The sequence below is a fragment of the Triplophysa rosa genome, linkage group LG25, assembly GCF_024868665.1.
Source record: "Triplophysa rosa linkage group LG25, Trosa_1v2, whole genome shotgun sequence".
Taxonomy (NCBI): domain Eukaryota; kingdom Metazoa; phylum Chordata; class Actinopteri; order Cypriniformes; family Nemacheilidae; genus Triplophysa; species Triplophysa rosa.
In genome coordinates this window covers 13,033,587-13,039,525 of record NC_079914.1, presented here as the reverse complement: position 1 = coordinate 13,039,525, position 5,939 = coordinate 13,033,587, and positions in this window count along the sequence as shown.

Sequence of the window (5,939 nt, the reverse complement as noted above, 5' to 3'; positions counted from 1 at the left end):
GGCGAGTAATTAATGTGAGAATTTTTTTTATTTTCTTTAATCGTCTCTTTCTTCAGATTACATAAATAACGGTGTCCATTAAAACGTACAGATGTAAACGATACAATGTAAACACATTTCGTTTTTTACATTAATATATAAGTAAATATACAAAAACCGTAGACGTGAGATGCGAACACTTTCAACTGATTCAGTCGGTGAACCGGGTCAACCAGTTCACTGAAAAGAACCGGTTCAAAACAATGATTCATTCACGAACGAACGACACTTAATTAACATGCATGCCCCTGCTTGCCCGTGCAAACATCGCACTGTTAGCTTGTTTTGGGTGGTTGTCAGGCTGTTGCTACGCGGTTGCTAAGGTGTCCTGTGTGGGTTTTTAAGCACATTGCGGTGCATTTGACAACGCGGTTTTTAGTGGTTTAGCAAAAAGACAAACATCTTCGTGCATAATGGATACATCTGTCTGATCTGTCAATCAAACACGAACATGAGAAATCTGACACACTTAAAAAAAAATCTCGAATAAATAAAATAACACATTCAAACAGACAAACAAGATTGCAAAAGCAGATAAAAGCTCTCAACAAGGATTCATTTACATCGAATGAAACAAACGTCACCAGAGACATAAATTATGAATATTTGGTCCGCTTTCATAGACGTGGGCCGTTTTTTATCTCGGGAAGCAGAGCCGGAGCGTGCGTTTAGGTTGATGGATGTGTGTTTATGGGGAAATGAGTGATCCGGAGAAAGCGACGACAATGTATTATAGACAGAATTGACAGCTGTATAATTTTGTTATTATACACTCTTGTGGGAGAGAGGGAGCGATGGCTCTGCCCCAGCATGACCCTTTGATCTGATTCGACAAAACCGTGTTATTATGCGTGTCTGCTGTCAGGACTGAAAAAAGCAGCGCACACACAAACTCACACAGAGAAATTTCTCTACTGTGGCGCAAACCGCAGGCAGGGATTTTTTGGTATTGTTCTGTAAGAATTGCAACAGTGGTCAAGACACCGCTTTAGTAAAAATGCTTGTGTTTGCGTTTTTTCTAATACTCTTCAGAAAATTTCCCGATTTTTAGAATTAGTTTACAGTTTTTTTTATAAAAAAGTTGAATTGACATGAATGTTTTTGTATTTGCAATGTCGGTAACATTTTACAACAAGGTCTCGTTGATTTACATTAGTTTATGCATTAGCTTACACAAACTAACGAGTACATCTCAGTCAATTTTAACGTTTATAAATCTTTAAAGTCCCAGTGAAATTAAAAATGACAATTCGTTCATGAAATATTGCAGCGTTTATTATAAATAGTATATCAATGTGGGTCATTCTTTTTAAAATTCATGTGCCCTTATAATCTCATTAAAATCTGAAAATCCACTTCCTTCCTGTAATGACTATCCGTCTTAAATGATGTATGTTAGACGGCTTGGGCGGAGCATCCTGTCTGCTCCCAGTTCCATTTCAAAATGCAACGGCTGTTTTATACATCCAATCAAATCGCAGAGAAAGACGAAAGCCACGCCCACTATTTTTCTCATTCGAAATTCCATTTCATTCGGAAATGCGACAAAATACGGAAGTAAAAAACGATCGCAACTTCCGGTTCACGGGTACTTTAATGTTAGTTTATACAAATGCAATTGTTCACTGTTTTTTTTTCATGATAAGTAACATAGTTAACTTAATGTTAGCAAATTAAAAACTAGTTTACAAACAGAATTTTACAAAATAAATGTAGATAAAACATTACAATTAATGAGCTAATTATTAAATGAGTTTTTCCTCATTCAATTTGATTTATTTCTTTTAGCAGCCACACGCGTAAGATGACAGAATCACAAGCAAATGCACATTCTCAGCTGTGACATCACATCCTGTCAGTCACACAGTTCGCACTTGTCACACACACATATGTTCTGTCTCTTCTCTTTAACGGCATCACACACTCAGTCGACCAAGAGAAACCTCAGGCTCACCTTGCACACATTCAAACCACTTTAGTCTCTCTGTTTTAACGCACGCACACACACACACACACACACACACACACACACAGCTAATGCAGAGAAACCTCAGGTTCACCTTACACACACATGCCGGGTCTGTCTCTCTGCCACCTCTCTCATCTGTACAGATATCACACACATCCACGTTCTCATGTTACACAAACATGTGCGCGCACACGTCTCGTGCAACTCTTGCGTTTGACGTTACACAGGCGGCTTTGGTTGCTCCCTCGAGGCCTCGACACGTTTGCAATACATCTATTTTTTTCTATATATCAGTCTTGTTCTTATATTGTGGTGGGGACTTTGCTTTGACTTAATGCTTTTCAGCTGAGTTTATACATATTGACTTTTTATTTATTAGATTAATGAATTAAAATAAACTAGATTTAATAAATATTTAAATATATAAAAATTATATATAATGTTTGCGCCAAATACTCAGATATATACAAACACGTATGTACATAATTACGTCATTCACGGTGATTCATGAATGTGGGCGAACGCTTCAGAACTCGTTTTCCACGATTTATATTTATACTTTATTGTCGCGATAAAACTTTTATGTTATTGTTAAGCATGAATTTCTCTACGGAGAAATCGACCGGGATTTTATTTCCACAACCCGACTGTTGTGGTCTAATTAGTCCCTTTATTAAGCTGTCTGTCTCACAGGGGCCGTTGAGAGCCCCCACAAACCAGGTGATTTCAGGTTTTAATATTATTTCGGGGATATTTGAGCACCACAGACACGTGGCTGTGTGTTTAAAGCGTTGTAATGCGTCACCCATTTACCTGCGGTTTCCATAGTGCCGCATCAATATTCATTAATGTGTTACGCTGACTCCAGACCAGTTCATTCACTGCCGTAGGTCAAAGGTTAAAGACAGCTGTAAACAATAATGATTCAACAATTCAACACCACTCGCGTGCAGGACGGGAAAAGTTCACCGCACTCCATAATTCCTGTGACTCATTTACATTACATCACCGTTTCCTACCACAAATGTGTATTTTATGTGATTGTGTGCAAGAGAATCGAAATAAAGCAGTAAACGCTTAAATCTTTAAACCCTCCACGACAGGTGTAAAACCTTTAAAGGGGGTGTATTTTATACTTATTTTATTTTATGTCTGGTTTCTTGCACCCAGCACGGTTGAGTTTTAGTTTTTCAGGGCCGTTTTCACATTTAGTATATTTAAAATCTTTTTAATAATATTTATTCTTGTTTGTGTCTGATTTATTTTCATTTGGTTTACAGTGATTTTTCTTTAATATGACCCTTTTAAAATTCTTGACCTCTGAGCTACCTGTGGTCATTACACACCTGTCTCCCACCTTAAACTCATTTCCATTACCGGCGTGTTCATGCAAATGTGTGTGTGTGCGCGCGCGCGTGTGCGTGTGTGTGTGTGTGTAAACGTGCTATATGTCACATTGCCTGTCTAGACTGCTGAGTCTGCTCTTTTTACATACTATAAAAAACAAGAGATAGGCACATTACACGCACATGCTTTATTTAGAGTATTACTGGATTTAGTTACGTTTGATTCATAAATGGACCTGCTTTTCTTTCTCGTTTGATCCAATATTTTACTAGAGCTGTTGTGTAAATCTGTATTAAAAACACAAAACATCAGAAAGATTTACTGAGCTAAAACGTGTGACAACTAGCCCCGCCCTCTTATCTTTCTCTTCTTCACGCCTTTTTGCTTTCCTTCTCTGTCCTCAGACGATGACATCACTTCTCAAATCTGATAAAAATTTGGTAACGCTGACGTGAAAGTCTGCGTGTTTGTCAAGCATCCCACAACAGGGCGTGATGTCAACAAGTTCGAGCACGTTCGGAACAACGGTTTCGTGTAAATGACTCTGGAGGTGTTATCCCGGTGAAATCTTTGGGTTGCCATGTGTCAGTGCTTAAAATATCTCCCAGTCCATGAGAGGAAAATATTAAATGTCTAACCCATAACGTAATATCCAGACGTTAGTCGTAAAGCATCAGTAACAAATGTAATGTTTGTTGAGTCATCGCTGTACCGAAGTATAACACACCCATAAATCTGTACTAAAGCAATGAAGTCCTGCATTTTACCACGCTTAAAGAGACGTTCAGGCAGAAATAAAAGCTGTGGATTAGCATTAGCCACGTTTCTGTTTTTACAGCTGATAACAATTGATATGAATGTCATCCCTAGATGATCACTCGCTCTACGCATGCACTCGCACACCGTCAGCAGACTGTCAGACGTCTATATTTAGGGCCGCGGCTCTGTTTATCGCTAGCACTCAAATTAGGAAACATTTGCAAGCCAATAAAGTAATAGCCAAGTCAGAAGCGTCATTGGACTGAGCGGCACAAAGCCTTAGAGACTTCACTTGATAGTCTGTTATCACTTTTCAGAGCCACCAGTCAATCCTCAACATCTGAAGGACATTATGGTTGTTCTAAAAGAGGCATGAAATGAAAAGTTGTCGATATATAGCTCGCGCTCAAATATAAACCCAACAACATGTGCAAGAGCATCACAAAAGCGGTATACAAATATCGCACAAGGTACATGATGTTATCCTTCTCTGTACTGGACTAATAAACAACAACAACTTTGTAAAGAACAAACAACTTGTTTCAGGAACAAACCGTAATGTTTAATAAACATCGTTTAATAAACATATTTTTAATCAACAAACAACTTTTTAGGAAACGTTTAACAAACATTTTTACAAAAAGCAACTTTTGACAAAAATAAACAATGTTCAATTTAACAAACATCAAGGTTTAACAAACAACTCTTTAATCAACAAACAACTTTTACCAAACAACTTTTTAAAAAACATCAATATAACAAAGGACTTGACAGCAAACAATATTTTTTTATTTCTTTAACAAATTCCAATGTTTAACATACAACTTAAAACGATGTTTACTAAACAACATAATTAACAGCAATGTTTAACAAACTATCACGTTTAAAGTACAAACAACTATAAACTTTAAATATAGTGTAAAACTTCTGATTTAAAGATTGTGTTTTCTTTCAACGGTCATTAATAATCAAAACTTTCTTCGTAAACATCAAAACAACATCATAATGCCCCACTCCCAATTAATATTCTGTCTGCAAGCAGGAATTATTCTTTCTCATCGTTTTCATTCTCTTGTCGAGGAATTTACCTCAGGAGAATTGAATTGAGAGTTCTCATAAAAACATGCGGTAAACAAATGTTAGCGTCTCATCCTGGTCACCAAGGAAACCGTTTTATTGCTCACTGTCAGACCAGCACCTGTGCACATTGTCAATTCTAATTAGTCAATAATTGTTGTCAAAAGTGTTTTTGCAACATATTCAGAAGGAAACTCGCATTAAAACAACCCAAAAGAGAGATGTTATGTCGTATAACACAAGTAAACAGACAACCACCTACATACATCTTATCCATATGTCTCTACTTCATTCAACTTATTTTTATGAAACGCACCCACAGGCGAGCAAATTAAAATGAGATCTCTTTTATATTTCATATATTTCAGTTGTTTTTCCTTTATTTTGTATTTCACATGTTTTTAAATGTATTTTTAAAACCCAAGCTAACGGAGAAACACTCTCTACAAATTCTCTCAAAGTTATCCAAAACATTCTTTGAAGTTACGCTAAGAGAGCATATTACCAACATTACATGCTTTGCTAACGTTTTTAATGCTTTGTGAAACATTTTAAACATTCAGAAATAACATTTTCGAAACTTAATGGCAATGTTAGCAAAACGTTCTTAGAACATGTGTGGGACATCATGACCCCCAGCTGACCGAGAACACGCATGCGAAGACGACAAACACCCGTAAACAAACACACATGCTGCATGCGCTGTCCATGCTCTCTAAGACTTCTGGGGAGGTCCAGTAACATCAGT